The sequence below is a fragment of the Camellia sinensis genome, chromosome 8 (assembly GCF_055761805.1).
Source record: "Camellia sinensis isolate YWXY chromosome 8, ASM5576180v1, whole genome shotgun sequence".
Classification (NCBI taxonomy): domain Eukaryota; kingdom Viridiplantae; phylum Streptophyta; class Magnoliopsida; order Ericales; family Theaceae; genus Camellia; species Camellia sinensis.
In genome coordinates, this window is record NC_138968.1 from 158,346,666 (window position 1) to 158,369,225 (window position 22,560).

At 40.2% G+C, this 22,560-nt stretch overlaps 1 pseudogene; it reads right to left on the reverse strand.

Annotated features, from left to right (window-relative positions):
- The window catches only part of LOC114263923 (protein DETOXIFICATION 40-like), a 115,316-nt pseudogene that overhangs the window by 37,275 nt on the left and 55,481 nt on the right, over window positions 1–22,560 (reverse strand).

The following is a 22,560-nucleotide window of genomic DNA, read 5'->3' on the forward strand; positions in this document are numbered from 1 at the left end:
ATAGATACACTAAAAATGAACACAAAGTGTGATAGATGCACTATGTGAACAGAGTATGATAGATACACTAAAGGTGAACATAAAGTGTGATAGATGCACTATGTGAACAGAGTATGATAGATACACTAAAGGTGAACACAAAGTGTGATAGATGCACTATGTGAACAGAGTATGATAGATACACTAAAAATGAACACAAAGTGTGATAGATGCACTATGTGGACAGGGTATGATAGATACACTAAAAATGAACACAAAGTGTGATAGATGCACTATGTGAACAGGTGTGATGGATACACAAAAGTAAATGAAGTATGATGGATACACTAAGGTGAACACGAAGTGTGATAGATGCACTGAGTGAACAGGTGTGATGGATACACAAAAGGTGAACACAAAGTGTGATAGATGCACTAAGTGAACAAGTGTGATGGATACACAAAAGATAATGAAGTGTGATGGATACACTAAAGTAAATGAAGTGAATATGTGCATGATAGATACACAAAATGAGGATGTGTGTGATAGATACAAAAAATGAGAATATGTGTGATAGGTATAGAAAAGTGTGAATATATGTGATAGATACAGAAAATGAAAGAAGTGTGATTAATACACTAAGTGAAGAGAGTGTGATTGATACACTAAATAAATGAAGTGTGATTGATACACTAAGCGAATGAAGAAAGTGTGATAGATATACTAAGGGTGAATAAGGTGTGATTGATACACTAAATAAATGAAGTGTGATTAATACACTAACTGAATGAAGTGTGATTGATATACTAAATAAATGATCTCAAACGGAACTTCTTTGAATGAACCGTACATATAATATCGTGCATGAATGAGAAAGAAACTTGATAGGTACAATGCAATACAATGCATGATGTTTAAGGAACGCAATAAACAAGCGTAGCGGCGCTTTAGAAATCACCTCATGGGGTGAGTGGCGATGAACCGCTCTACTCTGACGGGGATCTCCCCTCGTGCTCTTCGAACACTTACCTTCAACTGACAGTACAAAGGCTCTGGAATACTGACAGGGGTTCTTTACGTAGAACACTTTGGATGCTGCCTTTCTTCCTGATCATATTCATAACTTTCCCTATTCTCCAATGGGGTGAGAGACTAGGTTGGTTCAGTATCCAAAATTGAGGTGCATACACGCTATCTCAACCTATGGGGCTTCCATACAGATTTCAAGCCAAGAACACGCCTCTAGGTATTTAAACCAAACTTAAGTCTCGGAAATCCTGAACCTTTGCGTTCTAGGCAACAGCCAATCGAACTCTAGTTTTCACCGTCGCAGTTGGTCTCTTAGGAACTCATTGCGAACACAGCCAAGATGCCTCTGGCAAGGAATGGTACTTAGGGAGAGCACCTTTGATCGCCATCCTGGCTTGAAGCAGACTTGATCTTGAACTTGAGGTAGAGGCACACTCATACTTCGGAGCATTGGTAAGACCTGAAGAGGTACACACGAAATGCAATCTCGGAACTTACTGAAGTTGAAACAAACTTAGATACCCGACATTTTCCCTCTTTTCTTTTTCTTTGCAGTCTGGAACCTATATAGCTTCAGATACGTCCTGGTTTTACTGTTCCCGCATGACCTGGGTTGAACCCTACGGTTTTACGAAAGAACGAATCTTGTTTTGCACAGACGTGGAGAACAACACGGCACTCGGAGCGCAAAACGATTTTATTTTTTAAATTGAGAGATGAGTTCTTGACCGGGGTATTGAGCCTACGACTGAACACAGCGCACTACTACTCAACAACGGAAAACAAAAGGTAAACAACCTAAACAAATCAAGTAACACTCGAAACGACTCAAAACAAGAATCGAGATAAAACAAAAAGACACGACACGCAGACATACACAGGGAGCCTGTTTCTCTGGGTATTATTTCCCACCCTTTCTCATTTGTGATTCTCACATCACTCGACCCTCAAGCTCAGTTTTTCTCTTAAAACCCTTTCCTCGCTTTTCCTCTCAACGCACATCTCTCTATTCTTTAATCTCTCATTTTTCATCCCTCCCCAGGGTGGTTGATGGATAAACAGGAAGTTACGGGCTCTTGCCCCTAGCATTCTACTAGATTCTCTTCTTCTGCTCACAACAGTGGACTTTCCCGCAGAGGGGTTGCGCTACAACTGGGTGTGTAGCAAATCTGCAGCTGACATCAGCTGACGATGTTCTGCTAGGAAGTTTGGACATGATCAAATCTATCCAGACGAGGGAGTGGAATATCTTGATCCATTCCAGTTCATGCTTCGCACTTGGCTTGATACCTCGTTGCTTGGAGAATGTTGAGAGCTTTCAGCCCTTTGTTGTTAGCTTCAGTTGTGCCCTTTTCTAGCGGGCAGAGTGCCCTTTTTGGCAAGTAGAGTGCCCTTTTCTGGCAAGTATGTTGACAACGGGGTAAAGACAAAACACCTGACTTAACTTTGCCCTTAGTTCATTATTTTGACCATTTTTTGTTTATGACGTTCTGGTAAAACAATTTTGACCAACATGAGAGTTAGATTAACATGCTTGTTCGATTTTCTGATTTAAAATCATGCAAGTTAGGTTATGAGCACTGAAAATTTTCCTTTTTTGGGTCCAAGAAGTGGTCCAGTTTTGAAAAATAGAATACTTTTTGAGAAAATTAGTCAACCTCAATAAAAATTCTCAAAAACTGTTTCTGCAAACGGCCACTGCTCAACGAGCACGGAACCTACTCTCTAGATGCACAACCTCAGATCCGAAGGAGAATTGCCCCTTGTCTGAACGGCACTACATGGCAATGGAAAGTTGCCCCTTGTTTGAATAGCACCGCAGCGCGCTGTATGGTAACGGGAAGTTGCCCCTTGTTTGAATAGCACCACAGCACACTGTAACCAGTTTTCAAGGTGGCGGTCACAATCGAACTCTCGGATACAGAGAAGACAACGATGATCAGAACCATCACATGGACACAGTCGAATTTGAAGTATTTTATGGCTGGACTTCAGAATGAAGTTGCCTACGTATCTCAAAGGTGGGAATCAAGCCTTACGTAGTTCGGGGTGTTAAGGTACACTCGGGTATTAACCTCCCCTTTTGCGCTCTAACTTTTGCCAAGGCCGCCCTTCCAGGTTTTCAACCTTGCAAGCTACGTTCTTATTTTCTTTTCAATTCTTTCCATTTCTTTCTACTTTTTTCTTTTTCATCTTTTCCTTTCATTTTCTTCATTTTTCTTCTTTTTCTTTTTTCATTCTTTGCATTTTTCTTCTCTTTTTTTTTTTGTTCTTTTTTCCTCTTTTTCTTGCTTTTACTTTTGCCTGGGTCGCCATTCCGGGTTTTCGGCCCAGCAAGCCTCGTAAGGGTAAAAGTGTAGCTTTGTCCATGTCAAATGGTTTTGAGATTCTGAAGTCATCTGAATCCAGGAGAATGGCTGCTATTCGCTGACGATGCAGGAGTCCATCCAATGGGGGGCTGAATTTGCCCCTAGTGTTGTGGATAGGAACTTGGTTGTCCTTCAGCAATACTTTCTTCTTTCCCCCTTTTGGGATTTGGCATTCTTTCCAGTCTTCCTTGGTTTGCCAAAAAAGACTCATCTTTGACTCTTCGAGCCCATCTGACATTTTTTTACCCTAATCCGAGGGGTGCTTCTCATCCAGCTTTGCAAGCGCTCTTTTGACGACGTCCGACCTTCTTGATCTAACTTTCTTGCCCCTAGTTCAAGGGCTGCTTCTGATCTGGCCACACAGGCCTCACATTGTGGTTGACCGTTGAACATTCTGAATCGAAGTTCAAGGTTTGAAAGTGAGGGGTCGAGTCTCGAGGCTGAGAATGATCCTAGGCTGCACAATCTCAAGAGCGATTCCACACAGGTCTTTGCAGGACCGCGTAAAATATTTTTTGAAATCTTTTAAGAAAGCGACAAATCGCTTGCGCTGAAGACAGTGTAGAACCAATTTGGATCAAGCCAGGATCCTTCCTAGTACTCTCACTAACAAGCATGATCTCATTCATTAAGGGCTTAGCATGTCTCTCTTTCTCTCAATTGATCAATTTTTTTACAAATCCCGAGGAATTCCTTCCTCTTTATTTTCATCACAATGCTCAAAATGTTTTGAAAAACTCAGGTCAATGTAATGACTTAAAGGCATAGAAAAGCAGGTGAAAAGCACTGTCGTTTCATTCAAGTTTGCTGGCACAACAGGCTCAAAGCAGAAACACGCACAAAAGCATGAAAACCATAGCTGTTTCAATTAGAACTTCTAGTGTAACTGGCTCCCCGACCGAAACAGACTCAAAAGAAAGCGAAAAGATAAACACAAAACAAAATAGTGATATCCGAGGCAACGCCCCGGGGATCACCCGACTCTAACAAAACAGGACTGACTCGATACAACAAGACAGACCCAACTGACTCAGTATGAAAAGATTGACTCTAAACAACGGGACAGACTCTAAACGACATAACAAAACTGACTCAATACCCGAGTCAGGAAGTACAAAACCCAGTATTCACAAATGCTCAAAACAGTGCATGCCATACGCCACATCTGGAGTAAACTAAGTGCCGCCCGCAGGTGGTTCATCCCCTAATCACATATTCGTACTATCCCCCAAGTTCACTGATCCAGTGGCGATAGACTTTGTTGAGCTGGTGCGGCGATGACCTTGTTGTCAAACAAATCTTGTACATCATGGCGAAGACGAAAGCAACTGTCAATGTCATGACCGGTTTGTTGATGGTAGGCACAATATTTAGTCTGGTCATGCTTTAGAGGGATAGGATCAGGTAAAGGCCGTTGTTCCAACGGTTTCAGATATCCTTTCCGGAGTAAGGCCTCTAGAGCCTTTGACAAAGGCATAAAAAGTAGGATAAAAACTCTCTTGACTCGAGGTGGATATTTGGTTTTTTGTGAACTACTTCCGGACGCACCGGTGAATGGGGTAGCTATTTTTGATGCGGTGGTGGTAACCATGCCCACTTCAGAAGATCTTGCAGCTGCATCACCATTGGTGGTTGCATTCGAACTGTAGGAAAATGCCTTCCGGGGCTGCTCCTTCTCCTGGTCAATAAGGCCTTGCTTCATAGCGTCCTCGATCTGTACCCCCATCTCATGCAAATCTGAAAAGGCGGGGAAGGGGAGAACGATCATCTTTTGCATGAGTTTGGGCTGGAGATTGCACACAATCATCCGAATCTGATCTTTGTCAGTGGGCCTAGTGGTCATCATTGAGGCCTTGGCCCTCCATCAGGTTACGAACTCAGAAAAGCTCTCCTTAGGCTCCTGCCTAGTCGTCTCAAGATCACGGGTTGTGATCTCGATCTGTGTATTATAGGAGTACTGAGCGACAAAAGCCTCAACCATCTCATCCCAATTCCTCTTAACATCGTCTTCCAGTTTTGTGTACCAGATGGCCGCCACACCCGACAGGGTCCGGCCGAATAAAGAAAGCTTTTGTAGTCTGGTGAGGCCCATCGGCCTTAATATGTCTGAAAACAGCCGTAAGTGCACCATGGGATCTCCAAACCCGTCAAAGCGGTCAATATGTGGCATTTTAAATCTGTCCGGCAGCGTCACGGCTGCGTCAGTATACCCATCCTCAATGTCCGGGATGGACTTCACACCTTGAGATTTCTTGAACAGCTTTTCAAGCTTGCTCACTTTTAATGTCGTGGGTCCACCTCGAATTCGAAGGGAGAATCCGATTGATTGATAGGAGTGGGTGCCTTGGATAGTTGAGGTAGAATTGGGGGTGGAGCCAGCCCCGTCGGGATGTCTGTATCCTCCTGGACATTCTAGACATTTGCCGTCTCCCCGGGTATTGGAACTCTTGGTGAGGGAGGAGCTTGGTGTGAAGCAGATGCTTCGGTTTGCTGTTGTAGCCTGGCAATTAACTCTGCCTGTTGAGCCATGACCTCGGCCTGTTGTTTGGTGAATTCGGCTAGACGAACAGCGTCCTGCTGCATGGTTTTCATACTTTCTTGGAGCTGACGCATCATCTCCTCCATTCCTGCCATACTGCCCTGATCTAACTGATCTATCGGTATATCTGTCTCTGTGGTGAAAATAGATATCTTAACCCAACTGCACACATGTGAGATGGATAATGACTGCTGATCCGAAGACTGTTGAACTGATGATCTGTGCAGCAGAGAGCAAGAAAGGAGCATGGCAAAGTAATTTCACATATGTATGCATAACCACTCTCCCTGTCATTGTACAAGCTCTAGGGAGTGTAGACCTCGATCCTCGTGCCACCAATCACGCATCTCGATGAATGATGGACGAGGAGTCGAATTGCACGACTCAATATGAAATGAATGCACATATAAACACAACAAGGCCCAAACTCCATCATGGGTAATCCAGAGTGTCGGCGACCGAGAATTGAGACACGTTTTATCACTTTGAGTACGAAACATCCCTCGTTTCCCGTGTTTGGACTAACCCTACTCCAAACACAATGCAATGAGATGGCATACATAATGCGGCTAACATGCAACCCTAAATGCAATGCAACCTAATCATGCTGGCATGCGAGGGATGATATGCACACATGCAACCTAGCATACGCAATGCTATAGACTAAAATGGCATACACAACGCACATGAGCTATATGGCATACACAATGCACACATACGAAGATGGACATACACAAAGGCATAATTAAAGCATACACAATGCGATGGTCAAACATGCAACAACATGAACCAAATGGCATACACAATGCAAGATGGACTTAAACCAATATGAGTGGACCTCAGCCACACTCAAATCAGCGGCCATATGATGAAAATGAGACAATCGAAATACATGCAAACATGCACGAATGCAAAGAACTGATCCTAAGGCACAACATACAACTCTAACAAAGCATGGCAAAAGATGAAATATGGCATAGAATGGCACATGATCCAGCTCTGAAATATGATGCACAATGGTCCCGAATCATGCAAACACTTCACCCGATGCATGCTAGATGGCCCGAATACCGAAACTAGTGAAGTGCGTTACACTAGAGGTACACAAAGCAATGCACAAATGGCAAAACCAACCCCAAACAGACCCTAGGCAGGTCCAAGATAGTGAGAAATTGGTCTAAAATGATGGCTCGGAATGCATTCAAATGAAGCCCATGCAATGGTCGGTAAATGAGGCATACAAGCCTGACTCTCTAATGCACTTAAAGAGTGAAAATCATAGGAATATGGCATACATGTACGCTCTGAAATATGATGTGCAATGGCCCCAAAACATGAAAACACCTCAGTATATGCATGTAATAGACCTTGAAACTCAAAGCTAAGCATTGATATTCTACTACAAGCATGCAAAACAAGCATCATTCGACCATGAGACCTAAAAACAGAGCTAAGGAAGTCCAAAATATGCACAAAATCAGTTTAAGGCATGGCCAAAAAGTGCTAGAATCAAGGGTCAACATAGCATGCAATGTAAGCTAGTAAAGAGGATTTGCACTACAAGTATGTGAGGCAATCAAGAGGTCACCAAACCAGAAAAATTCAGAAGTATACCATGTCAAATAATGCCCAAAAACTCATGGAAACAAGATCAATGCATGCAAGAATGATATGTTCCTTTGAAAGGCCAAAAAGAGGGTTATTCTACACATGCAAGATGGACACCCCACATGACAAAACCACCTCTGGAAAGAGGTTATGAAGACCCTAAAACTCACTGAAAAGGGCCTGAAATGAGGCTAAGAAGCATGCAAGCAAAGGCTCCTTTGAAAGGCTATGAAGAGGGTTACTCTACACATGCAAGAGGGACACCTAATATGGCAAAAACAACTCTGGACAGAGTTCATGCAGGTCCTAAAACTCATCAAAAATAGCCTGAAACATGCTCAAGAAGTGTGCAAATATGGGCTCCTTTGTAAAGCCAACAATGCTAGTCAAGAAAACAAGGGATGAGAGGGTCAGCCCTCTCTGATTTTGGGGCTCAAAACAGCACACTAGCCACTGAAAATCCACTGGATTTCAGTGGCTAAGAGGTCAAACAAATTCCAATGCAAAGGCCTAGATGCATGCTTCAAAACAAAGTCAAAACAAGCATGCAACGGGGGAGATGACCCCCAATAGAAAAATGACATTAAACAAACTTCAAGAGGAGCTCAAAATAAGACTTTTTTTAGTTCATGACAAAGCCCGAATATGCTTCAAACTAGGCTGAGAGATGGAACAAAACAATGCCAACAAGAGGGAAATAGAGTGTTACCCTTGTAGCCAAAGGGACCAGCAGCTTCTGGACCAAAACAGCAAGCCTTCAACCTCTGAAAACCAGCTCCAAGGTGCTTAGAGTGATGGTGGAGGTGTTAGGATAGGAGGTGGTGTGTAATGGCCAAGAACAATGGAGCTTTGGAGGTTGAAATAGAGAGATATACGAAGAGGTGTATATATGCTGTACGGGAAAGAAATACACCTTCTCGTATAATCCTGTTGACTAAGTCCACGCTCCTCCGTATGACGTCGCTTTATCACCTGAAAACACAAACGTGAACTAGCCGGCGGGTGTGTGCCGGAAACCTCTCCGATGCCTAAGTCAGCAAACTTGACAAATAGACAAAGCTCTGAGTTTTCAGAAAGCAAAGTTGTGTGTTACCTCCTCCAAGGTGATGTTTGTAAGCTTTTATAGGTTTCGTGTGTCCCAATCCTAATAGGACTCATACTCCTCCATGCAGAGCCCTCCTAGGATTCATACTCCTAAGGATAATGCTTATCCTTTTACACCCCCCCACTGCTTAAACCAAGTGGGATGGTTTTCATCATGGCCGAACTGCCATTCGACCGAGATAAACCTGGCTATACTGAGCCACAGAGTAGGCCGTACTAACAGTAGTTCGGTTCTTCCTCTTGCTGCACCATATCTCGGTTCTCTCATGCACGAACCATGGTGTGTTTGGACCGATCTACCGAATAGCAACATTCCGACCGACCTACCCAAAATACATCATGACCGAACTATCTCTGAGACTGGCCTAACTCCAAGTCGCCTCCGGACCGGAGCAGCTTTACATCATCTTGGGCCGAAGTAACTTTACCTCTCTTGGGCCGGAGTAACTATATCTTTCTTGAACCGGAGTAACTTTCACATTTCTATTGGGCCTTTTTACCCAGTCCTTCGTGCTTTGGGCCACAAAGCACAACTCACAGCTCGGCCCAATTTTTTCCAAAAATTACCCTCTCATATGCCTTAGCCAAAAAATCTGAACCTTTTCTAATGAGGGAGAGAGCTTCTCTTATAGGAGAACAAAGGTTCAAGCTTCTTTTGGAAGCTTGGAGCAAAGGGCCAAGCTTCTTAAGGAAGCTAAAGCAAAAAGGGTCAAGCTTCTTGAGGAAGCTAGAGCAAAGGGGTCAAGCTTCCTCAAGAAGCTAAGAAAGGTTCAAGGTTCTCTTAGAAGCTTGGACCAAAGGGTCAAGCTTCTTTAAGAAGCCAAAACAAGAGGGTCAATCCTCCATACACGTGTATGGAGGATGGAGCAAATGCCTCCCAGCTGGCCCAGCTGGAAGCAACTCAATGAGACAAATCTGCAGAAAGCTGGCCGACCAGGGTCAAAAGGGTCAAGTTGATTTGGGTGGTCGGTGGCCTCTAGGGATGGTCTCCTAATTGAATGCAAGCTAGTGGTGGGGTGGGAGACCAGTAAATGTGGCCCAAAAACCAAGAAAACCAGTTTCCCGATAAGAAAGCCAGAAAATCGACAAACGGGGAGAAAAGTGGTCTCCAAGGAGAAAAGGTGGTCTCCCAAACAATGAAAATAGGGTCCATGCCAAAAATGAACCAAGACGGATGCAAAACGAAGGTTCGGGGGTCAAAATGCGTAGCCGGGTGACCCAAAAACAAGCTGTTAGGCACCGAAAGTGGCGTGCGACCCCAAAGGTGGTCTCTCGGGCCACAGTGTCCCTCTAGGCAGAGGAAACAAGGTGTGTGCCAAAAATCAGAGCAAAAAGAGAAAGTTAAGCGGTCCCAAACTGAGGCGCACGGCCGACGGCTCCGAAAATCGAAAACTGGTCTCCAAACGGGAACAGTGGCCTACGACCATGAAAAGTAGCCTATGGCCACTGAGAGATGGTCTGCGAGACCTCTCCCTTCCTTCGGGAAGAGAAAACGGAACCTAGTTCGTAAACCGAGGCAAAGCACAAAAGGGTCCCGAGGTCCGGGGGTAAGGCTCTCTGCTAAAACTTCCGAAACCTCAGAACGAGCACAACATACGCAATCACTGAGCGCTCAATCAATGACGTTTGAGTCTTAAGGTCGGTCAAAAATGGGGTGTTTACAATCACTGGCGATGTTTTTCGGTTATTTCTTGATCTTCCCGAAGTCCCAGATTTTCGGTTTCCTCTCCTTACTCGTTCTGGTATTGACTTTGATCAAGTTACGTCTGAACTTTGTGGTTGTACCCGGACTTGGATCGCTGGGGCACTCATTCAACAGAATTATCTTATTCCTAGGTTTTGTCTCCTTAATATCATTGTGTGTGCTAATCTTCATGTCACCACCCATTCTTCTCACATTACCCAAGATTAAGGTTATGTGTTGTATTGCATCGATCACAAACTTCCCATTGATCTACCGGCCATGATAGTTTCCAAAATGATTGCGGTTTATGAGGGTCGTAAGTCTTTGGGTCTTCCACATGGCTGTTTCCTCACTCGTTTTCTCTCTTCTCTTGGTGTTCCCACTCTTGATGATGATAAGTTTGCCCATCCTATTAAACCCATCACCAAGTTAACAGTTTCTCAAAGTCAAGCACATGTTAGGGGGGTGTCGGGGGTTGGGATATCTGATACAAGTGATGATCCACTCGCAGAGGAGGAGGAGGAGGAGGTTGATGCAGCCCCAGCAGGTCCACCTGATCTACCTAAGATGCGACCTTGATCATTTTGTGGCCAGCTGCAGCAGTTTGAGCAGTCAGTCACTCGTCGCCTTAATCACTTGGATGCCCGACTCGATACCCTTGACGGCCGACTTGATCAACAGAGTACCATGCTTGCTCAGATTCTTTCCATACTTCAGTTGCAGCAGCCATCTTCCTCACATTTCTAGTTTTTGGCCTATGATTTTCTGGATAGTTTTGGTTTATTTTCTTCGATAGTTTTATGATGGTGTATCTGACTGTTTTTGGTCACTCCCGGACAAAAAAGGGGAGTATGCATTTTGGGGGTATATATGTTTGTTTGGGATACCCAAATTGTTTTTGCAGGCAGGATTGTATATATGTTTGTTTGGGATACTCAGATTGTTTTTGCAGGCAGGATTGTGTATCTTTTTGGGGTGATGAATATGGGATACTCATGATGTTTATATGTTTTTCGAACATATGTTTTTTACATACTCATGATGTTTTCTTTGCAGATAGCACTGGATTGGTTTGTGTATGGGCTATATGATTGGTTGGGTTTTATAGATGTTGATATTTCTGTTTTTTTTTTTAAGTTTTGATGGTTTCTTATGATGAATAACAATTCTCTCCACGTTTATTTTGTGCAGATTGTTTTTCCATCAAGATTGGTTTGGTAGCTGGTTCATTTTCTAGTTTTATAGTTGGTTTGTTTAGTTCGTTCGTTTGTTTAGGACATTGTGTTGGAAAGTTTTGTCCGAAAATTGACAAAGGGGGAGATTGTTAGGTCCCTTAGTCTTGTCAATCCTGCAAACAAACTTGAGTTGATTGAGTTGTAATTTTTCATTCTGTTTTCTGTTCCTCGCTCGAGCGAAGGAGTCCTTGCTCGAGCGAAGAGTACGTCTGTATAAAAACCTGAAAGAGATAAATGTGCGCTCGAGCGAAGTTTGCATGGCCCGAGCAAAGTGCTGCGTCTGCATAAAAACTTGAAAGAGTTGATTGCACGCTCGAACACAGGTTGCATGGCTCGAGCGAAGTCACTTATGGAAATCACACGAGATAAGCTCCTCGCTCGAGCAAGAGAGTCTTCGCTCGAGCGAGCTTCACAGTTCAGGATTTCTATAAGTATTTGTTTTACTCCAAAACTAGGATTAGGTTTTTTGGATTTACTTTGAGGTTTTCTACGGTTTTCTTTTGGAGTATTTTTTGTGAGTTTTTCTTGATAATTTAAATGAGTATTAAACTCATGAATTGACAAGCATAGATCAAGGAGGTTGATTGATTACATACAAGAGTAGTCTTCTTCGGTGGATTCCGAAGATTCAAATGTGGAGTTTCAAAGGAGTTTGATTCTGTACGTAGTCGTTAATTCAACAAGTGAAGTTGTGAATTCAACTTCAGATTAATCAGTTCCGAGACGAAGACTTGGTGAAAGAGTTACAGAAGGTTTGAAGACAAATTGGATGAGTTGGGTAATTTGTTTGTTATCTTTGTAATCTTTCCTTCTTCAGTAGTGGATTGATTAGTGGCGTTTCGCCCGTGATTTTTTATTACAATTGAAGGTTCTTCAATTGTGGATTTTCCACGTAAAAATCGTTTGTGTCGATTTATTATTTATTTGGAAAACAACAATCTAAATCACTTTCGTAAGTGCTTGATGATTTAGATTGTGTGTTTTGAATGATTGGGAATTAAAATATTTTAATCTTGATCTAATCACGAATCACTTAGGATTTTCAGAGATGAAAGTGATGGTAGTGGTGTGGTGACATTGATGAAATTTTTAGTCTGGATATTTTCCGCCTTTTAAAAGTAGAAAATATATTTTGCCTAAATAAACTTATTTTCCTTTGATTATGGAAAATGTTTACGAACCATTGACTTTCATTTTTTATTATACCAAACATTAAAAAAAATTCAGAAAATATTTTCTACCGAAACAAACAGAGTGTAACTTACAATTCACCCTCAAAATAATAAATTGGAGAACAAAAAAAAAATGTGGAATCCTATATATCACTTTTTTTGCCATTTTGTATTCCGCTTGCATAGCAATATATTATTATCATTTCCTATTTTCTTAATAATTATCTAATTGGAATCGATATTTTACAATAAAAAATGCTTCGAACATAAAAATATATAAATATATTTTTTAATAAGTATCTAAATTTTAAAATATATAAATCAAATTCATCATTAAGTGTAATACATCACACCAGGTTCAAATCTACATTATATATTAAATTATGGATATTTTTCTTAGTATGTAGCGTTTTTGTTTTGCAATATATCCATTAATGTATTATTTATTTAAGACTACAATTATCGGTTATTGAAATGTACCTTAAAAAAATACAAAAACAAAAAACATTTTTTTTTCTTACCAAACAGAGAGAACATCCAAAGCCAACTCAGGATTTTCAAGCAACCCAGCCAGCAAAACAAGAATCTGAAAGTGCCAACGACTCCCAGCACAGCATCACCGCCGACGCTGCCGACAACTTCAAAAACTCCCGCGGGCCCGAAAAGGCCTGTAAACTAAACCCAGCCCACGTATACTTACACCTCTCACTCTTCACAATATAAACAAACTGGGCCACCACAATAATCCACCAAGACAAACTTAACACTAGTGAGGAGCCAAAAAGCCCGAGCCCAATCTTGTACACAGCAAACCAGCTCAGTATCTGTTAAAATTGATGTATTATTGATTGATTTATGTTATTATGTTTACAATGATTATATAGAAGAGAAGAATAGCTAGTAGGTGGAGTAGGTGAAGTGGAGTAGGTGAAGTGGGTGGAGTAGGTGAAGTGGGTGGAGTAGGTGAAGGTTTTAACAGTCCCCCGCAAACTCAAGGGGGATAGGAACTAACCAACTTGAGTTTGGAGAGAGTAACAAAACAAGAAAATAGACTAATACATAAAAGAGGATAGGAGACACTGTATGGTCGTGTCAGACCGTTGGTGAAGACACTGGATGGTTGTGTTATAACGTTGTAGAGGACACTGGATGGTTGTGTCATAACGTTGTAGAGGACACTGGATGGTTGTGGCAGACCTTTGTAGCAGATAAAGTCTGAACAGTTGACGAGGGCATGTCAGACCGTGGTAAAAGCTAACCGGAATCAAATGTCGGGACAGTTTATGGGGTCATGTCGGACCGTTGGAAAAGTCGCACCCTCAAAAGGTGTGCCCAATCTTTCAAAAGGCGTGCCATCAAAAGGCGTGCCCAATCCATAAAAAGGTGTGCCGGACATGATGGCGAGACGCGTGACTACCTTGGCTTGCGCACCCGTTTTGTCGTCTGGCGTCAAGTGGCGCGCGATGCGCGTGTCTGCCTCGGCTATTTAACCAAGACGGAGGCTGAGGCCGAGGCAGAGGCTGAGACAAAAAACCTGCGAAAAGCCTTTGAAAAACTCGTCCGTTTCCGAGAGAGAAACTCTGTAACACTCTGTAACACAGAAAATGGCCTCGTCTTCCCGTGGTCTGCTCACTCTCTTTCCCGACCTCAACGAGTCAACAAGAGAGATAACTGGTGCGGTGGCCCGTGAACCTCAACCAAACACCTCTGGTGTTGCTCCGTTGAACTTTCCGATGCGGTTTGTGGAGCAAAAAATGGCAGTGCAAACAGATATTGAGGCCAATCAGTATACATTGAAGTCATGTGTGGAGACCATGACGGCGGTCACAAACTTGTCGCACTGGCTTCAGAGTAGGACAAATGAGGTGCAGCAGTTAAACGCCCAGCTGGCTCTGCTCCAGCGCATGTATAAGGATGCGCGAGCAGAGATAAGTGTGCTAAAGGCGGAAACAAGGAGCTGAAGCGGAAGGCCACCGTGATGTTCCGATTTGGAGGTCCACCATATGCTGTAGTGGAGGAGTATGGGAGAGTGAACGTGCTCGGTGGCGTGGGAAACACGGAGGCAGCACCGGCAAGGGCCGCCCAGGACGGAGGCAAGAAGAAGAGACAGGCGGCAGAGTAGAGAAGGGAAAATCCCACTGTGGGTGTGGTTTGTTTTGGTTTGGTTGTTGGTTGTTGGTTTTTTTTTTTTTTTTTGGTTGTAGAAATGTGCTCGGGGTTGATCCCCGAGATGGATAAAATGACAAGGTTGTGGAAGGGTGTTGGTGTGATTTTGTGTTGTGGTTGTGTTTAATAATAAAAATAAAATAAAATAAAACAATGGATAAAGAAAATAGATAAAAATATTTGGGGATGGGTGATATGAAAAACATCGGTGTGATGTTTTTTTTTTTTTTTTTTTTTGTCGGTGGAATAGAAAAAAAAAATAATAATAATAAGATAATGGAAAACGGGTGATGCTCACTAACAATGGTAGGGATAGGGGAAATATATTATAATAAATATATATATATATATATATATATATATATGAAAATAAAAGAAAAGAGTGAAATAACGTGGGTGGAATAAATTAAGGGAAATGATGGATATGATTAAAGTGGGTCTGGTGGAGAGAAAAAAAAAAAGGACTAGAGAGAGATTAAAGTGCATTGGTTAGTGGGATCACGTGGGTATTTTTTTTTTTTTTTTTTTTTTGGTTTTGTGTGAATTGAAGATAAGAAAAGGGAACAAGACCATGTGGGCAGGAGCCTTTGCTGAGGGCAGATTTTCATGGGAAATTGTTCACCACGAGGTGTATGGAAATTGTTCAGCAACCGAGAGGGAACTTCATTGTCTCTAGAAAGCCTGGAATGCATACTAAAGTTGGTGGTGGAGGTTTAGTTGTAGACTGAGCATATGCCTGGGAACAAGTACAACGGCAACCCAGCCATCCCCACAAGTAGGTTAGAAAGGCTCTTGAGAGATAGAGAGATAAGAAAGAGCAACAAGGCTTCTCATTCAAATGAGGCTACTGAAAATAACAAAGGGATTGAACTGCGCTTGAGAGAAGGCGATAGCTGTGGGGCTTCTTCCTATGTGGAGCAATATTTGGAAGGGGCCGCGACTGCACAGGCGCTTGGTGAAGGATGGGAAAGGCCAGAGGGGAGACCCTTCAGGCAAAGACTGTTGGTGGTGGCCAATAGGTGACCGGTCTCTGCAGTTAGAAGAGGTGAGGAGTCCTGGGCACTAGAGAGAAGCGGTGGGGGTCTAGTCACTGCTCTTCTGGGTGTGAAGGAGTGCGAGGCAAGATGGATTGGGTGGGCTGGTGTTAATTACACACAGAGACCACTACGTCAATGTTGCAAGGAGAAGGGCATTGGAAGCAGATGCCAAAGATGTTGAGCAAATTAATGGTTACACATCCGAAGGAGAGAGGATTTGGGCAATGATGAGAAGGTATGTGTAGCATGGGAAGGTATGTGTAGAAAATAAGCGGACTAGGTTGAGGTCCGGCAGGCGGCCAAGGCGAGGTTGCGGCCCGCCGGTGAAGCGAAAAAATACTAAGTTCTTAACCTTGCTCTGATACCATGTTAAAATTGATGTATTATTGATTGATTTATGTTATTATGTTCACAATGATTATATAGAAGAGAAGAATAGGTAGTAGGTGGAGTAGGTGAAGTGGAGTAGGTGAAGTGGGTGGAGTAGGTGAAGCGGGTGGAGTAGGTGAAGGTTTTAACAGTATCAAGTGGAGGACTAATGTGCCTGCAGATATGTATGCACTAGTGGGGGTCACAATGCTCTGTGCCTGTAGAAATTTTTGGATTGGGAAGTTTACGGCGTAGGCAAAAATTTGGGGGATGAGGCCGTAGACAAAGAGGACAGCGGTGGAGTCGATGTAGGGGGATTGGCTGAGGAATATGAGGATGGGCTCGGAGAAAATGTAGACGAGAGCGAGGAGGAAGCCGGTGACAGTTAGTAGGATGGTTGATCTTTGGAGATAAATGCCGAGCATTTCGTATTGGTGTGCTCCGTATGCTTGTCCGCATAGAGGCCTCGTTTGTTTGGGGTTATGGGGAGAGGATTGGATTTGATAGTGAGGAGGGGATTGAGAATGGAGTGTTTGTTTTGAGAGATAAGAAGGGGATTAGTAATCCCTTGGTATTAGTAAGGAGGAGGAAGGGGGATTGGTAAGGACGAGGTAGAGATGGTATTAGAAAAATAGTGAGGGGATTAGAAATTTTTTTTATTTTTTATATATTGGGAATTTTTTTTTAATATAATTTTTATTTTTTTATATTTTTTTATTTGTTTTATTATTTTATATAAAAATAATTTAACAATTCCTCACTATTAATCCCCTCACTAACAATCCCCTCACTATTAACCCCCTCACTATCAATCTCCTCCATTCTATCTCTCAAAACAAACGGGGCCAAAGTTTCAATTGCGCGCTCCATACCGAGCTGCACATTTGAAAAAAATGATGAGACTTTTGAAGTAAAAACAATTTTTCAAAAAATTAAAATTTTAGTTATTATGAAGTTAAATGAGTGATGCTTTTAATCTGCCTTTTGTCTAAGGAGGGCACACAAAAGCCTATTTTGGTAATTAGATTAAAAGTTAAGTTTTTAATTTTTTGACTTTTTTGAGTCATGTTTTCTTTATTTTTTTACATTTTTTTTTATAAAAAATATAAAAAATTTAAAAATTAGTATTTAACTTCACAAAATAAGCCAAAATATATATGTGCATAATAGACCCCATACTTAGTAATGGGGGTTTTATTTTTCAATCTGTGGAAGATAATTACAAATTTAATGAAAATTAGATCTAAATATATATATATATATATATATACTTATATTTATATTGTTAATCGAAGAGTAATTACAAGTGTAAGAAATATTCCATGATCAATCAGATCACTAGCGCAAAATAGTTAGAAAATCCAAGCCTACCTAACAACCAATTATTAAGCCCAAGTCCAACAACCACTATTTGCATACAACCCCCATAATAAGCAGATTGTTTTCTTTAGCATCTTGATTTTCTCTGTTATGGAATTTCTCTTTCTTTACAGTGAACATTTTAAAATATTGGGCTAAATTTCTCTATGTGATGGCCAAAGAAATTTGTTGATTTTCTCTAGCCAAATCACATATTCTCCTCTATGATTTTTTGCCCAAATCAACTCGAATAATGTTTCAAAAACAAAAATCTCTACAAAATTACAAAAAACTCAATCTCTAAATCACAAATTAAAATAAAAAACCTAATGAGAACCACAAATCTGAATCCAAAACCTAATGCGAAATTAGAATCTTTACACAAATCAAATCGAAATCAACAAACGAAGAACAACTCAAAATCAACTCCACTGGAACAACGAACAACGAAATCATAGAAAGATGGCCATCTCACTTTCGGTTAAAGATTCTAAACCTTTGTCCATCCATAGAGTCATTGTTGCTTTGAGTTTTTGCTTTGCTTTACTAAGAGAGAGAGAGAGAGAGTAGGTTTAGAAGAAATTTGATGTCTGTAATTACGGGTGATGGATCTAGGAACCTTACACTACAAAAAAATATATTGTGGACCTTTCCCGCTTGTAAAGTTGGAGAGGGATGTTACATTAATTTTCCCTAATATTATTGAGGGATTTTAACTAATAAAAAAAAATATTGAATATCTTCTACTACCAAAAGTTAGAGAGGAATGTTTCATTAATTTTCTGATGAATTTAGTGCCTTCAATCACTTATTATAGTTTGGAAATAAAAGAGTTTAGAGTTCAAATCTAATCTGCAGCTACTAATTTTAGAATGCACAATCAATTTCCATATTTGTTCCACTTAAACCAGATTGTTTTGCTAATAGGAAAATTTTGTACGTTCTGAAAAAGGTCCATGTAATAAAAATTATAAATGTTTATAGTAGAAGTTATTGTATTATGTTAATTTGTGAATATAAGATACAAATGACAAATTTATGGTATGTACTTTTAAGCTAAAATTTTATTTTTTTATAGTGAACCAAAAAAATATATTTTTTGTAATGAGAAATTATGTCATTTTATAATTTATGTTACAAAAATTTGTGATATTATTATGACAGACATGCCATATGCACTTTTTTAAGAGTGCACAAAATAATATTTCCTTTTACTAATTCAATCAAAAATTGATTATACTAATAAAATCATTCAAAAATGTTCACAAACATGCTTGAGCGTTTCATAATTCTCTATATTATATTAAATTTTATAAAAATGCGTAAAACACGTCAAAATCTTCATATTATATATAAGGAAAATGATTTAGAGCCCTAAAATCCCTCTCCCTAATCCCCCTAATTTCCTTTTCTGGAAACTGTTTTCTTTTTCTTTTCTTTTTTTCTTTTTTTTTTTTTACTTAAAATGGATTTTCGGGGGATTCGGGGGTCCCCCTTTCGGGGGATGAATCACTTCCCTATATATAAATACTAAATAAATGGAATTGTGAATTGTCAAAAATCTTATGAAGGAACTGTTCAATTCGAACTATTAAGTTCTTTTAAGCCTTCATTTACAAATCGAATCATAATTAATTATTTTTAATTATTTCAAATCAGATCATTTTTTTTTTCAAAATAAAAAACAGAGAGCAATAGTATAATTTAGACCACCAACATTTTCTTAACACCCCTATTGACAGATTTCTGTCATCGAACATCAAATTAAAGTCATAATTGTTTGGAAAACTTAGAAACCCAAACTTAACCTCCCAAAAGTTTTTAGGTGGGTGTTTGTTTGATGGAAATTAAATTTATATAGTGTGAAATCTATGTGGACTGAATTTGAATCACAAGATAATAATTTTGAGTAATTTCTAAATAATTAAGTCTGAATTTATAGTATTACTGTAATTGTTTTAGCCCTTATAATCTGAGCAATTGAAGTAACTCAAATTTAATTAACATATGCAAAAAATTACTTAACATATACAAATTTTAAATTAAATTTATAAGATTATATCATCAAATTCTAAAATCCTTTAAATTGAAATTTCTATTCAAGATTTTTTTATTATTATTTATTTTCATCTAAACTCTCTGTTCAAGTTGACCATCCAAATTGCATCCCTATCATATGTGAAATTTCGTAAGTTTTTACTTACAACTAACCTTTTATACTCTCACTCTTTCCCTCTTATGCTGTGTTTGGTTGGGGAATTTGAAGAGGGATTTGAAAAGGGAAATGGAAAAGGTAGGTGAAATATGAATAAAACATACTTATATTTCACATAATTTTACACACCTTTTCCCTTTCCCTTTCCAAATCCCTCCCCAAATTCCCCAACCAAACACAGCATTAAAGTATATTCTTTATCATTATATGATGTTTCCCTCTTAATTTAAAGTATATTCCTTATCATTATTAGATTTTTCAACGTAACTAGTCCTATTAAAGATAAGGCATTATATCTAATAGATATTTTTTGTTAGTGAAAACTCCAACCTTTATAAAATAGGGTGTTCAGGCCAAAAGTCCAAATCTGAATTCCTTTTACCTAACAGTTCACGCTAAAAAATAGTATGTCTATAAGGACATGACAAAATAACCAAACTACCCCCATATAGATAATACAACTACTGTAGAAAATCCATTTCCAAACCCTCATTATAGCCCCCATATTCTCTCTCACTTTCTTCCCTCTACTCTCTCTCCCCAACGCTTCGTCCCTACTCTGATTATTAGAGACAACAGCGATGCGGTGGCACCGATGCTGCCAGTTTCATTGTTGAGGTTGGTTGCGTTGTCGTCGGGCTCTGCGTAACCCCTTTCCCTCTCTCTCTTTCTCTCTCTTCTTCGCCTCCTCACTATCGCTCCTCGCCTTCACTGATGCTCCTCGTCGTCTCTCAAGATCTTTGACGCCAGTGTCTTCAGTTTGATCATCAACCTCCAGATCCATATCAATAAGGAATCAGCTCCAATTGTTAGAAATGACGGCAATGCGGTGGCACCGCCGCTGCCGATTTCATTGTTCAAGTTGGTTATGTTGCAGTCAGGCTCTCCGCAACCCTGTCTTTCTCTCTCTATCTCTCTCTTCTTCGCCTCCTCACTATCGCTCTTCGACATCACCATCGCTCATTGCCATCTCTCTAGATCTTTGTCACTAGCATCTCTAGTTCGATCATCGACCTCTAGATCCAGATCGATAAGGAACTAGCAGTCTATGGTGATCTCTTTTTGAATCGTATGATCTTTCTCACGCCAAATGATCTCCCTATTATTTATTTATTCATTTTTGGTAGTTATTGATCTATTGATGATGCCATGTTGTTGATGATAATGAAACATATCTGTAAATTTCAACAGATAAAAGAAAAAATAAGTTTAGTAAATTTTGTTGCTATTGAAAAAACTAGAAAACCCCTAGATATCAATTTGTGATTATATATCAATTTTAAGAAAAATAACAATCCCAATCAAATAATCAAGACAAATCAACACAATGATTTTACGTGAAAAATCCACAATTGGAGCCAATTGTGGTAAAAAAAACCACGCGCAAAAGCCACAACACAATCCACTAAGAAGACATAAAGAAATTACACAAGTGTACTCTCAATTACCTAGTGAATCCACGCCCGAATCGAACCGACCCCTATATGTCTTTTCTAGTCCCGTCTTCACCTTAGAATTGTATTGTCCAACGTTGAATCCACAACGTCGATGTCAAATCCACGACGATGAGCTACTCTAGAATCCACCAAAGCTTCAGGCCCAAATTCCATGCAATTCACCAAAGAACAACTCTCTCCTTTTTGAATAAAACAAACTAAACAACCCCTTTGATATAATCCACTCAATTCATGATTAATCTCTCAAAGATATCAAAGGAAACAAGCAAAAAAGCTCTAAATAAAAATTATAATATCCAAGAACAAAATCTGGAAGTTGTACCCTAAAATTGGACTGAAACACAAATCCGCGATCTCCGCTCGAGCTCAAGAATGACCGCTCAAGCGGACTGATGCTCGAGCATAGGAAGTTCCGCTCGAGCGTAAAAACATAACTTCTAGTACTTTTGCAAACAATTCAAACTTCTGGAACCAAAGATTCTCTGCTCAAGCGCACAAATGGCCGCTTGAGCGAACAAGCAACTTCAACTGCATTTTTACTTTTTGCTTCAGGGGCACTGCCCCCTAGACCCCCGCGAGCTGACCAGGCAGCTCGATCCCCGACATAGTCCGCGAAGTGGCAAACATGAAATAATTAACACCACAAACTTCTCTGCAAGGGTACAATTCGAATTGGATTCGCATCTAAAACTCATAGCTGTTGGAACGATCTTCTGTGTAAATAAAATAAATTGAAACAAAACCAAACAAATAAATAAATAACTTACCGAATTTATTTATCGAACTGAATTAAAAATTCAAAGACCAAGTCGAGTGTGTGACACTCTGTCCTTAAGACAAATTCGCCCCACTTCGGTGCTTACGGACTAATGGTGTCTATCCCCCAAGATACAATGATCTTCACAAATTTATAGTAGCACTCCAAACAAATTTGTCTGGCGAACTAGAACCTTGTATTCTATACTCTCTTTAATATCCTCTAAAACTAGAATGAAGAATAAATAATGCAAAGGAGAAAATAGGACAGCAAAATGTAATTTTCAGACTGTTTTGGATCATTGAACACTACTGGAAATGTTGGTATTTATAGCCAACCAAACTGACCCGAATAGGTACCAAGGAAGTGAACAAGTGTAGTATTTAAACTGAACAGATACTGCACTGTTTCAACAAATAACTATTGGGTAGTTAAATCTGTTGAAACTGTAGCAGTTTAAAAAACCTTTCTGGAATATTAT